The sequence below is a fragment of the Apostichopus japonicus genome, chromosome 22, assembly GCF_037975245.1.
Source record: "Apostichopus japonicus isolate 1M-3 chromosome 22, ASM3797524v1, whole genome shotgun sequence".
Taxonomy (NCBI): domain Eukaryota; kingdom Metazoa; phylum Echinodermata; class Holothuroidea; order Aspidochirotida; family Stichopodidae; genus Apostichopus; species Apostichopus japonicus.
This window is the reverse complement of record NC_092582.1, coordinates 23,618,532-23,633,516: the sequence shown is the minus strand read 5'-3', so window position 1 is coordinate 23,633,516 and position 14,985 is coordinate 23,618,532.

The window sequence follows — 14,985 nt, the reverse complement described above, 5'->3', positions numbered from 1 at the left end:
CATACGTTCTGGTTTGATCATTTCGTTACACTAATATTCTGTGTACTTTTATTTAACAAATCTTTTTTTTCAGAGATGAGTCATTTCTTCAGTAAACTTAGGAAACTACATATACAATAGCAGGGATACGTCAGTTACTAAATTTATACACTGATGATGTGAAAGCCTTTGTAACGCCTTTGCGAATTGCCTGCTTTAAGTAACGCTTAAGTGACTTCTTAAAAATGGCCCTAGGCTACAGACTTCTTTCCTTCTATTATTTATCGCCATAGGTAAATAGATTGATCACCGAAGATTGAATTTGAATACATAATTTATATCAGAGGAACAATAAAGTCGGTTCCTCTGTTAGCTGTTGTTTAAGATTTGCCTTTTCTTCTCCAATCCGATCGATATTTTAGGAAATATTAGAGCCTAAGCATTGTTTGTTTCTTCCGTGGTAAAGATATGAATATTCTCCTAGATTCGCTTAGGAGGTTTACAGAATAAACGTTTGGAATTTAACACAATTATTCCATATTAATATTCAACCAGTTAATCATATTAGCAAGTCTTGCTATTTCCATATTCGTAACATAGGTAGAATAAGAGATTTCATTACAACTGATGTATGTAAAATACTGGTTCAATCCCTCGTTACCTCTCGCTTGGATTATTGCAATTCTTTACTATTTGGTATATCACAGTCTCTAACAAACCGCCTACAACGCACACAGAATTGTGCAGCTAGCCTTATATCTAGAACTCCTCGTCGCAACCATATATCTCCTGTACTGTATGAACTACATTGGTTACCTGTACGATTTAGATCAAAATTTAAAATTCTTTTACTTACCTTTAAGGCTCTTAATCACTTGACCCCTGGTGCCTAGTTACATCACCAATGAGACCATACCTTATATTCCGCCTAGATCCTTACGCTCAATGAATAAAAATTTACTTAGTGTGTCTTCTACCCGATCATCAACATATGAATTTAAACGTTTTGATTATACTGCTGCCACATTATGGAATAACTTACCCCAGGACATATGCAATATTAATATAGACTTAACGCAATTCAAGAAATTACTTAAAACACTGTTTTTCAGAGCTGCCAACACAGATTAATGTACTTATTATTATACTTGCTGTACATACTTAATTCAGGAGTTATTATTGTATTTTAGTCATAATTTTTCTATTTATTTTTAACATTTCTATCATACATTTTTCTTACAAACTTAACTTTTATAACCTTTTGAACTTTTTTACTTTTAACATATTTTTATCTTTTGCTGTTAGGCGCCTTAGAGCAATTTCTTAATTGCCAACACAGATTAATGTACCTTTTATACTATTTGCTGCACTTACTTAATTCAGGTTTTATTTTGAATTTTAGTCATAATTTTTCTATTTATTTTTTACATTTCTATCATATATTTTTCTATACAATCTTAACTTTTATAACCTTTTTAACTTTTATACTTTTAACAAATTTTTATCTTTAGCTGTAAAGCGCTTTAGATCAATTTTTCAATTGGATAAGGCGCTATATAAATTTCGTGTAATAATAATAACCAGCAGCTGCACGTAAAGTTCCTGTTTTCCATGATCTGCGTGATTTCTGTTTCTGTTTGTTGAAAAATTGATCAAGTCGAATTATATAAAGCAACACTGAAGAAATAGCAACAGTTTTGTAGCCAGGTACATGTATGTATCTTAGTACCAAGTACTTCCGAAAATGAGGTTCCTAGTACCAGGTATCATAGTCCGATGACTACTTTGTAGGATCCGAGCACCGAGTACCAATATCAGAGTACAGTATTTTAGAAGCCGAGTACCGAGTACGAATTATCCTATTTCATACAAGTACATTTGGTTTTTGAAATATACAAAACCTAATATTTACAACTGCTCCCGGTGGTGATTATAAGTAAATGATATAAACCGATCGAATATGAAGACATTGTTCGTGTCTTGTTATGGTTTGACAAATTTTAAAAACTAAAAAGTCTTAAAATGACGGGTTAATAGGGGTCCAAGTGTAATGGTAATACTACAAAACATGCTATAAATTGGTATATGTTAGAAACATACATCACTTATGCTTTCTTTGTACATCCTATATGTACTATACGTGATAATATGCTCGGCAACACCAAATCTCTCCCGAAATTGAAAAATACAGATACCGATATACTGTCAAACTTCTTTAAATCGTAGTTACTAATGAGAAACTGATTAAAGTTATTTAAACCGTACATACTAACGAGGAACTGATTAAAGTAATGTAAACCTTACGTACTAATAATGAACTGATTAAAGTAATTTAACTTGAAACGGAAGTGAAATCTTTTGTTTTTCAATCGGACATAATAAGACAAAACAAAACCAAACTGAACAGCTCCAGTAAGGACGTGAAAGCCTTTGTAACGCCTTTTCGAATTGTCCTGCCTTAAGTAACGCTTGTTGGTTATGACACGCACTTTGAATATGGGTACTGTTCAAATGAGATTCTCGCTAAATTGAACCTACTATAACGGTTCTATTTAGAACTTAAATCACATAATGTCATTACACTATGAAGTCAATGCCTAGGTCAGTTTTAGCTTGGATCAAGTACCAGAGCTCCTGTGTCCTTGTCTATACAATGTACCTGTAGTACATCTCTCGCAGTGTGATAAACAAATAAACATATATATATATATATATATATATAGGAAAACCTTAACGACTAAAACACGACACACGGATGACGTACATTAACTAACCGTATCACGGCACAGCTATGCTGTAATGCGCAAGTTGCCTAGCAGCGCGCTAAACTATACACATTGCGTTAAAGACAACCTAGCGCAGTTAATGATAAAACGCGTCAGTCCGCGAACCCTACGCTGCAACGGCCTTGCAACCGCACAAGCAGTTTACCAAGTGCAGCTGCAGAGGGCATCATGTCGATCCATATCTTCTGCAGAAGCCCAAAAATATCCTCTAAAACATTGCCTCTGACAAACTCTATAAAATTCGGCAAGGATTCTGCCTGGCAACCTGTTCAAATATATACCAAAATAATGTATAAAAACGCTACTCGCATAGCAATATAAAAGACCCCGTAACTGTGTAGAAACCTGTACACGAGTAAGTGACCAATTACGACATATCCAATAACATTGACACGTACCCGAACCCAATAACGAAGTACAGAGACGAAAACGCCCACCCTACAGACTGTTTACATAAACCCCGGAAGCAAGAACCAACTCTCTTCCGGCCAGCAATACATTGAAACCCCTAGATACACAGACTAACGCACATACCAGGGACACCCCCTGTTTAAACATTAAACAAAGAAACATGTTATAACGGTAAAACAGGCAAATTAGAAAATATGAACGCACGAGAAAAATAAGGAGCTTTTCGTAACAGTATATTCCATACCAACTGATGTCTTGGTCGTATAGCTACCACGTTCCTTGTGAAGCTACCCGAACAATGGAATCTAGCAAAGTTGTACATTTCTCGATGTATACCGCAGTTTTCATTTAAAATATTTTCATTTTGAGTACTTTTTCAAACAATCGAACTGCAGCTGGAACTCACGCAACTAATCAGGACTGTACACAAATGTACATAGACACAAACAGCAGACGACATCACTCGTTGTTCCTTAGCAACACAAATATTCATGCCGTTTATGCAAGCGCGTATGATATGATAGGAGTGACCGTCGTAAGAAATACGATAGCAATACCCTTTTCAAAATCTAAGGTAAAATGTGACAGTATCGTAATTAAATTACAAAACTAGTAAATATCTCCAAATTTACTACATTTAATACTTCTGTAAAGATACAAATCTAGGGTAAAGTGATGTTATAAATACATCCATGAATAAGTTATTATAAGTTATACATTAAAAGTTTGCCATGATAAGTTATTGTCATCACATATATATTTCCATAAAATGTTTTGCTCTTCGCTATTGTCTAAAATTCCCAGCAGTTTTTCGTTATTTTATCGACTTCATCTTTCTTTCCTTACTTCAACTTTCAACTTTTCTATCACAATTTGATTTTACACCAACATGTCATCTTTTTGTGTCAAATTTCGACCATATTGGTGTAAACATTTTTCTCAAATTTTTACATTATATTTGTTTAAGCTTGTCGAATATATAAATGTGTTCATTTTTTTGTAGTTTCTCTATTATTATAACTTTTTATTTTCATAGCCTCTTAACTGTTTTTAATCTCTCATGCGTCTTCAACCACGAGGTAAAATAAAATCGAACCGGTTCAATTTTGACGGTTAATCGGTTAATTATTCTAGTGTTAACAGGTTACTTCTTGTTCATGCTCATATGTCATCAATGACTTAATGAATTAATCTTAGAAAAACGGGTTAAACTCGTTAAAATTTGGTATCTCAGACTTCTCAGTCTTTACTTAACTTTGGTTGGTTTATTGATGATAGGTCTATATGCCTAGCCTCTTAAGAGCAATGCTAGTGAAGAAAAAGTTCGGAGCGCACTCCCAAACTTTTAAAAGGTCAAATTCTATCGACGGAAGTGGGCACTTTGGTTTTTAAAAATCTTAAAAAACGGGTTAAATTCGTTGAAATTTAGTATATCAGACTTCTCAGTCTTCACTTAACTTTGGTTGGTTTATTTATGATAGGTATATATGCCTACCCTGTAAAGAGCAATTCTAGTGAAGAACAAGTTCGGAGCGCACTTCCAAAACTTTGAAAGGGGCATATTCTATCTACCAAAGTGGGCACTTTGGTTTGTAAAAATCTTAAAAAACGGGTTAAATTCGTTAAAGTTTGGTATCTCAGACGACTCAGACTTTAATCTAACTTTGGTTGGTTTATTGATGATAGGTCTTTTACCTACCTCATAGGAGCAATTCTAGGAAAGAACAACATCGGAGCACAATTCAAAAACTTTAAAGGGGCATTTTCTATCGACGGAAGTGGGCATTTTGGTTTGTAAAATCTTTAAAAAAAAAAGTTAAATTCGTTTAAAGTTGATATCACAGACGCCTCAGTCTTTAGTCTATCTTTGGTTGGTTTATTTATGATAGGTATATATGCCTACGCTCTAAAGAGCAATTATAGTGAAGAACAAGTTCGGAGCGCACTTCCAACACTTTTAAAGGGGCATATTCTATCGACCAAAGTGGGCATTTTGGTTTGTAAAAATCTTAAAAGACGGGTTAAACTCGTTTAAATTTGATATCTCAGACGCCTCAGTCTTTACTCTAGCAATGTACTATTTCAGAAAAGTGTAGGCTAAAAGTACAGCAGATACCTTCATACATTGATACTGCAAACGCTCAAAACTAAAATGTTTGGCAATACCAGCGTCAAAGTGCTGAATTTGTACTGTTAAAGCAACAATCAGCTTTCATTACTAACTCTTATTGCGGCTGAACAGACACAAATATGTTACTGGTTAGTAAACAAAACCATCTTCAAATTGTGTATATTACAGAAATATCTATTTCACAAAGAAAGGCAATTAACCACATTCTTGTCTGCTAATTATTCACAAATAACTGCAATTTGTGTTGAGATACAGTGGTTGAGATAGTGTATAGTACAGAACTATGGAATGTGTGGCAGATACTTCTCAATTAATGAAAGCAGCCTTAACTATTCAATATTTTTGCAGCTTTACCTGTTTCATATTTTTGCAGTTTTAGCTGTTAAATATATTTGCAGCTTTAACTGAATTAATGTTTGAAGTAATTACTGTATACAATTGGATGGATTATATTACCTAAACGGTTAGAAATAGACTTGATAATACAAATTTGTACTAGACATTCGGGCAATGTTTCAACATTTCTGGATGATCAGAAAGTGCTAGAAAGGTTTACGATACCAAGTTCAATATCGAACATGAATTTAATGTTAAGCCATGCCCAATCATTAATATTCTTGACAGAGTTTAATCCAACATATGTTATTTAAGTTATTATTTGTAGGCAGTTGTCACATATTTTTACACATGACAACATAAATGTGTATACGCCTCACATATGATAACAAAACTAGAATGCAAATATGCAGAAGGTGGTTCCGATTTCTTCATGCGGCGCTCATAATCTGATATTAAAACTAGACTATCATGTTAAGCCATATTCAGTCACAGTCATAAATATTCATGAGACCAGCACCCAAAATACTATGGATCATCTACCGCACATGACCAACTTATAAACCAATATTGACACCAATACAACATACCCTTCTTGAAATAACATAATTGCAAAATATATCATCACTCATGCATAACTAATAAGATGCTATATAAACACTTGTATATCACTATATATTTTCATACAAGATCATTCTAAGTTCCTAAGATATCAACATTTTTTTCTTTCTGTTTAAGCCCTGCTCACTCATTAATATTCATCGGACCTTTACAAGACAACAGAGATAACCTATTACGCATGACCAACACTTTAAACTAACTTATGTACAAATGCTTTATCTAGTAGATTTAACTCTGGTGTCACCAATCATTCATATTTAGTGATTTGATGGCATTCAAATACCTGCATTTACACCATACCAAATCTGAAGCAGATCATGCTAACAGCTGCAAAGAATAATGATCTTTAAAGAAATTATGTAAGCCCCGCCTACTTATTAATATTCAAGAGATGGCACCTGGGGTTACCTATATGACCAACATATTTACCAAGTATGATATTAATGCAACATGGTTCCTGAGATAGTGTTACCAAGTTCAAGACCACGTATACATACATATACACACATCTACTTAACTAGACATGATCACTCTGCCCAGAACTTGAAGAAACGGGGGAAAAACGCTCATTGATCAAACAACAGGCCCTACCAAGGTTAAGTCAGCCTCTTTCAGTTATAAAAGAAAATAAAGGCAATTTAAGGTGCATACATGTTGTGACATGATAGGTTATTGCACATTCAGTACTTTTCTTATTTATGATTAAACTCAAACATTTATAACAAAAAATATGTCTCTCGAATTCCCCCCCCCCGACCCCCCCCCCCCCATTTAGCCCTCTTCAGCGGGGAGGGCTACTGTAAACCGGTATTTGCTTGCAAGTTGTTACAAGTTTTTAAAGCATCTTTTTGCGTTTTGTCGCCGTTTTCTCACCCTTTTGACATGTCCATCGAGTTTTTTACATGTATTTATCACAAAACAGCAAACTAATATATTAGCCAAGTTTTTCCCCTGCCAAGAGCATCATTGGCCAGTAATTAAGGGCTTCTGCAGATAATCAGTAGAGTGTCTTCTGACAAATTCCTCATTTAAAAATTAATCGCATACAGTTCCCGACACCTAATAGTTTGAATTCAACTGATCAGTGAATAGCTGACAAGTATATATATATGAGCCATTGCTTAAAATAGATTCATTCAAAGCAATCCGAAAAATTGGAGTCGTTTTCACAGCCACACAGAATATATACAAATAAAGCATAGTGTTGTAGTACATACTGATGTTCTGGGTTGGGTACGATGCTGGCAATGTGAAAATTATTTACCTCATTATTCAATGACGTTCAAAGAATTTAAATATGCATTTTATAGGCGGGGTTTATTGCGATCCTAACGGGAAAAAATCATCGAGAAAAACAACGTTCAAATTTGTAAATTATTCGACTTTATTCTACCATTTGAAGTTAGATTTGAATAGATAAACTAGTTATGTATGTCGTTATGGCATCGTGGGTCAATGAGGTTGAGAAAATCATAGAAAAGGACGCAAAAAGCTGCTTTAAGATTCATATAAGCATACCTCGATTACTCTCCTGATACCAAACACAAAATGATCATTCTGTTTAGCGTTTGGTTCGACTGTGTAACGAATCTATGAGTAAACATAATTTGCGTGACAGTCATTCAACTTCAATTTCTAATACAAGATGGCAATCATGAATTTTAAAACAAAAGTACCTTTACTAAACCGTTTACTGGCAATTATGTACAAAAAAACTTCGTTCTTTTAGTCTCTCCCCAACTACTTGCTTCCTTAGATATCGAGTTCCATAAAAATACACTTAGGAACGACAAATGCAATGGCTTTTGTTTGTATCCCAGAACCGTGGTGGGGATCCATTGACCACAGACTACAGTATTATCAGGTATTTCGTGTTCTCTCGCAGCGGTTTCTTTCATTTTGATCCTACCCACACCATGAATATTCGTTCATGGTATAAAAAAATGTTCGTAAAATTCGATTAATGACTAGTCTATGATAAGAGTGATAGCACATCAGTGGAAACAGTCCTCACTGGAAGTGTGCACTATAGATTGTAAGCAGTGTTGATCAGTGTGGATTAAGGTAGATCAGTGTAGGGAACATGTCCAGTAATTGAGAAGACCTAGCTGTGTAGGTCTGGATTTAAAGCTCGCAGAAACTAAACTTACAATACCTTTGTTCACATTAAAGACATATTGCTTCCTGCATATTGCAGTGTACAACATCTGGCATAGCGAAGACAGGGCTCTTTTACAAACTTAGTAGTCGGGTAAGTTCCGTATGCAGCAAATACTTTAAACTTGAACAATTGAAAGCACTCATGCGCATTTGTTGCCGCAAAGAGACAATACTTGTAATAGAAAATTGTAGACACAGTGACGTCAGACGGAATAATGGTATCGTGGCAACCGTTACGGAGTTTAAGCACTTAAAATTGTTTTTTTGCTGTAAAAATAGACGCTTCGGTGATAAAAAGATTTTGTTGTCCAAGCCATAATACATGATATGTTTTATTAATATTTTGATGGGAGGGGACTGGGGTACAAGTCTTTTGCATGGCTATCAGGTTTTGCACTATCCGAACCTTCCTTAATTCCTTCATTGGTTATTACAATATATTAAATTTATATACTTTAAAGGTACTTGTACAAGTACAGGGTTTCTAGTTGTTCATATGTGTCTTACCAAACAAAATGCACCTGACCTATATGCACGGTGGAGAGGCTGGGTTGGGAGAGTGGGGTTACGCTAACTCTCGATGGGACCTGTGAAAAAATTTTCCCTAAGTTCCTAAGCCCAAATTAAACCTCTCTATTCAGGAAACGGGAATGCGAACAGGCTAAGTGTAGAGCAATAAATGATGAAAATTAGTGGATGGAGATTACATAAAAAAAAGAAAGAAGTGAATCACATAGGCGAGTTCAAAACCAACAACAAAATGAAATCACACATACACAAACTCACCCCAAAATGGAATTACTTGGATACAAATCAACACTAAATGAAGTCTAGCGTGTCTGTGTGTGTAGCGAAGGGGGGGTGGGGTGGGGGAGCGGTGGATTCCCTCTTTGTCACCAGGTCCGGCACTATACCCACCTCCCTTAATTCCTTCATTGATTACAACAATCTATTGACCTTATTTACTTACCTAATCAGGTTTTATTTGGATTTCCTTTGTTCTGGTGTAAATATCATGACTCAATGACCTTTAGTTTCAATAATATGGAAATCCTTCAGTGTTATATTCAATCCTTGATTATTGGTTCTAGTATCGAATGGTCCTGAAATGGGAGGTGATGTCCAACTGTTTGGTTGAGAAAGTGGTGCTGAACATCCAATACCATAGCAATAGATCAAGCCTTTCTAAATCTAAGGTCAATGTGACAGTATCGAAATTCCATTACAAAACCAGTAAATATATCCAAATTGTGCATACAACAATCCGATATACAAAGCAGTGCTTCTGCACTAAGCAGGACTACCCTCATTATAGATGACAATCATAATAAATAAAAAATAAAGTCAGGAACACATCCACTACTTCATGTATTACCGTGTTCGCCGTGTTAAAACCTGTCGTACAAATGATGTGCCATACGTTCTGATTTGAGCATTTGGTTTACACTTATGTACTGCTTACTTTTATTTGAAAAACTTTTTCAAATATGAGTTTCTTCTTTAGTAAACGTAGGAACATAACACATCTATTCACAATTATCCAGCCGAGGCAGAGGTCAATCTGTATATACAAAGCAGACAAACGTCAGTTACTAAATTTATACACTGATGACGTGAAAGCCTTTGTAACGCCTCTACAAATTCGCCTGTTTTAAGTAGCGTTTGTTGGTTATGACACGCACATTGAATATAGGAACTGTTCAATTGATATTCTCGCTAAATCGAACCTACTGTAACGGTTTCTATTTACAAGGAAATCACATAACGTCACCGCATTATGAAGTCCTTGCCTAGCTAAGTTCTTACTAAGTTCGTACTAGTTTCTAATTCGTATCCCGTACATAATCTTACCGCTTGTCGACGAGCCACACGACAGTTACTCCACCATCGGCTTGTACATTAACCTTGATAGAATATGTCAAAGCGGAATCGCGCAAAACAACGTACACTAATCATTGTGACCCCTTTTTCCCTATTGACACTCAACTCTAACAGTTCGTCTTGAATATATATGATTCCACAACAACTGAAGCCATGCTCTCATAGCTACCACGTTCCTTTTGAGGTTACCCGAAAAATGGAACTTAGCTATGTGGTACATTTCTCGATGTTTATCGCAATGTCCAATTAAAATAATGTCATTTAGAGTACTTTCTTTTAAACAGTCGAACTGCAGCTGGAACGCACGCAGCTTATCAGGACTGTACACAAATGTACATTGACACGAACAGCAGATCACAGGACTCGTTCCTTAGCAACACAAATCTCATTGCCGTTTATGCGCGTAAACAAGCGCGTATGATATGATAAGAGTGACAGTCGTACGAAATACGATAGCAATAGCCTTTCCTAAATCTAAGGTAAATGTGACGGTATCATAATTCAAATTACAAAACCAGTAAATATCTCTAACTTTACTACAATTAAATATCACTGTAAAGACACAAATCTGTGACCAATGTTCTAAATACATCCATGGATAAGTTATCATAAGTTATCCATAATAAGTTATCCATTATAAGTTATCCATGATAAGTTACTGCCATAACATATATGGTTCCATAAATAGTTTTGCTCTTCGCTTTTGTCTAAAGCCCCAGTCAATTATTTATTGACTTCAACTTTCTTCCCTTGCTTCAACTTTTCCATCTCAATTTTGACTTTACAACAACATGTCATCTTTATGTGTCAAAGTTCGACCACTTTGGTATCAAAATTTCAGCTCTCCCAATTTCTGAAGCAATTAAACTAAACAATTTTTGAAGTTTGTAAATCACAAATAGGCCTATACCTGTTTCACGAAAAGGTCATTGAACACTTTCTTGTTTGCTAATTCTTCACACACGACTGCAATATATGGTGCGAGACATTAATTGAGGTAGTTAATTGTACATAACTATGAAATGTATTGCAGAAACTTCTCAAACAATGATTGGAGCTTAATAACTGCAATGTATGGTGAGAGACATTGGTTGAGGTAGTTTATAGTACAGAACTATGGAATGTGTGGCAGAAACTTTTCAAACAATGATTGCAGCTTAATAACTGCAATGTATGGCGAGAGACATTGGTTGAGGTAGTTTATAGTACATAACTATGGAATGTGTGGCAGAAACTTCTCGAACACTGATTGGAGCTTAATAACTGCAATGTATGGTGAGACACATTATTTGAGGTAGATTATATTATAGAACTATGGAATGTGTGGCAGAAACTTCTCAAACAAAGATGGCAGCTTAATAAATAAAATGTATGGTTACAGACATTGGTTGAGGTAGTTTATAGCACAGAACTATGAAATGTGTGGCAGAAACTTCTCAAACAATGATTGCAGCTTTAACTATTTAATGTTTTTGCAGCTTTAACTGTTTAATGTTTGAAGTAATTACTGTATACAATCAGATGGAATATATTAACCTAAACGGCTAGAAAGAGACATGGTAATAAAGTTGGCACTATATTATTCTGGCAATCTTTCAACATGTTTGTAAGCCCTGCTCACACATTAATATTCAAAGGACCTTTACAAAAAACATAATAGAGATCATCTACTACCTATGACCAGCACATGTACCAAGTTTAACTTTAGACTTACTTATGCACAAATGCTTTATCTAGCAGATTTAGCTCTGGTGTCACCAATCATTCTTATTTAGTGACGTGATGGCATTCACAATACCTGCATATACCCCATACCGAATATGAAGCAGATCATGCTCACAGTTAGGCCCCGCCTACTTATTAATATTCAAGATATCTGCACCTGGGGTTACTTTACCTACTACCCATTATCAACATGTATATAGTGTTACCAAGTTCATAACCACATAAATACACATACACACATCAACTTAACTGGACATGATCACTCTGCCCAGAACTTGATGAAAAGGGGGGAGCACTCATTGATCAAACAACAGACCCTACCAAAGGTTAAGTAAGCCTCTAGTCTATGACCAGAGTGATAGCACATCAGTGGAAACAGTCCTCCTTGAAAGTGTGCACTATATTTTGTAAGCAATGTTGATCAGTGTGGATTAAGGTAGATCAGTGTAGGGAACATGTCCAGTAATTGAGAAGACCTAGCTGTGTAGGTCTGGATTTAAAGCTTGCAGAAACTTAACTTACAATAACTTTATTCACTTTAACGACATTTTCCTTCCAGCATATTGCAGTGTATAACGTATGGTATAGCGAAGACAGGGTAATTTTACAAACTTAGTAGTCGGGTAAGTTCCGTATGCAGAAAATACTTTAAACTTGAACAATTAAAACCACTCATGCGAATTCGTTGCCACAAAGAGACAATAATTTGTAATAGAGAAGTATAGACACAGTGACGTCAGACGGAATAATTGTATCATGGCAACCGTTACGGAGTTTAAGCACTTTATAATTGCTTTTGCTGTAATAATATTACGCTTCGAAGAAAAGTATTTTGTTGTAAGATTTTGTTGTTCAAGGCGTAGTCCATGATATGTTTTTTAATATGTTGATGGGAGGGGACTGGGGTACAATTCTATTGCCTGGCTATCAGGTCTTGTACTATCCCCACCTTCCTTAATACCTTCATTGATTAGTACAATATATTAACTGTATATACTTTCAAGGTACTTGTACCAGTACAGGGTGACTAGTTGTTGATAGGTGTCTAACTAAACAAAATACATGTGTCACTAAGATCACTAAGCTACTTACACAAAGTATGATGGAAGTCTGACTAAATGAAGGGAGACCAACTCCGTTCCAAGAGGCTATCGAAAACTTTCATAATCATCATCATCATCATCATCATCATCATCATCATCATCATCATCATCATCATCATCATCATCATCATCATCATCATCATCATCATCATCATCATCATCATCATCATCATCATCATCATCATCATCATCATTATTATTACTGACCAGAATGAAAAACCGACATTAAGATTTTGTACGGCATTTCCGTTCCTGTCAGCATCTCATATCTAGACAACGGCCTTTCATAGACACTGAACGATACCCAGGACCTAGCTATTTAGCTATTTTCAGAGTAAATACATGTTTCGTACAGACTGAGATATTGAGATAAACATAAATTGGCTTATGATACATTTCCAAGGTGTTACATTGTGTTAATCATGATGACAATCTGTCATTTTTGCTGAAAACAAATGTCAGAGTTTGCTCCACGATCTTATTTTTTCACAAGTTAACGTCGATTTGCGAAGAATTTGTAAGATCCTATTCGATTTTGAAAATTGCGTCGATTTTCTTAAATATTCAAACACAGATGACGCGTTAACAATATACGGCTAACGAAAATAGAGACAGAAATATAGAACTCCGTAATATATATTTTTTTTCTTCCTTGTTTCGCTTTCATTATTTTTTTTCTTTTCTTAGCCTCTTACTTGTTATCAACCTTTCCTTAGTCTGCAATCACGAGAAAAAATACAACCGAACCGGTTCAATTTTGACGGTTAATCGGTTAATTATTTTAGTGTAAACTGGTTACTTTCTTGTTCATGCTCATATGTCATTAATGTGATCAATAATCGCCTTGAAAACCTTTCTTGTTTTACTTTTTCTACAATCCAGGACTGTGTGTTATGTTGGAGATCTGTTTGATGATCTCTGTAATGAATCCAACATAAACAGCAGGGGCGTATCCAGGATTTTCTTACCCGGGGGGCGCGAATTACTATCTAAGCGGAGCGCCACCATCGGTTGGCGCGCAGCGTACAAGAAAATTTCTGGTTGTGATACCCCCCCCCCCCCCCCCAGATCACCGGAAATGACACTTCTCGGGCTTGAAAATGACCAACCAGATGTACACTTTTGCCTGAGAACCAAGTATTTCCCAATAGTTTTTTTCCTATCCAAAACCTTTTTGAAGATTGTCACCAGTCACACATCATGTTCGACCTCATCGCATCTTCTGTGGGTCATTGCTTTTTGTAGGTGATTCTACGTCGCTGCCCACAATACCCGACAGCCCCACGTTTGAAGGTTTTAAGCCCATTTTTTGTTCAGAATTTCAAAATTCACATTTCTCGTGATTAAACTCACTTCAAAACATACCCATAATGTTGCCAAAAATTTCATCTATGGACAACCAATATAGAAAAACCTCCTTGAACCCCTAACAGACTGGTCAAAATTGCACGAGTAGAGGGAAGTATGATGAAGAATGTTGGTCAGGAAATTTTCGAAAATTCAGACACAGTTAATTTATTGGTGTACAAATATTGAAACCTCTTATAACGGCTATTATAAAACTTCGTTGAAGGTAATGCAAAAATACCAGATAGTTCCGAAACCGTACACTACACACATTGGTCAAAGAGGCGGGGGGGGGGGGGCTAACGAAATATTTCTTCGCCTTTGACTACACACATAGACAGTTTTGAGGCCGTTCTGCCTGGTACCCCATTTTCATGCTCACTGATATGATGTGATATCTGCTGTTTGCTTTACAAATTCGAACAGCCGCGTAGAGAATAATTTGCCAAGGGAGGTGCGAAGCCTGTAGGCAAACTATCTAAGCGTAGCGCCACCACGAGTTGGT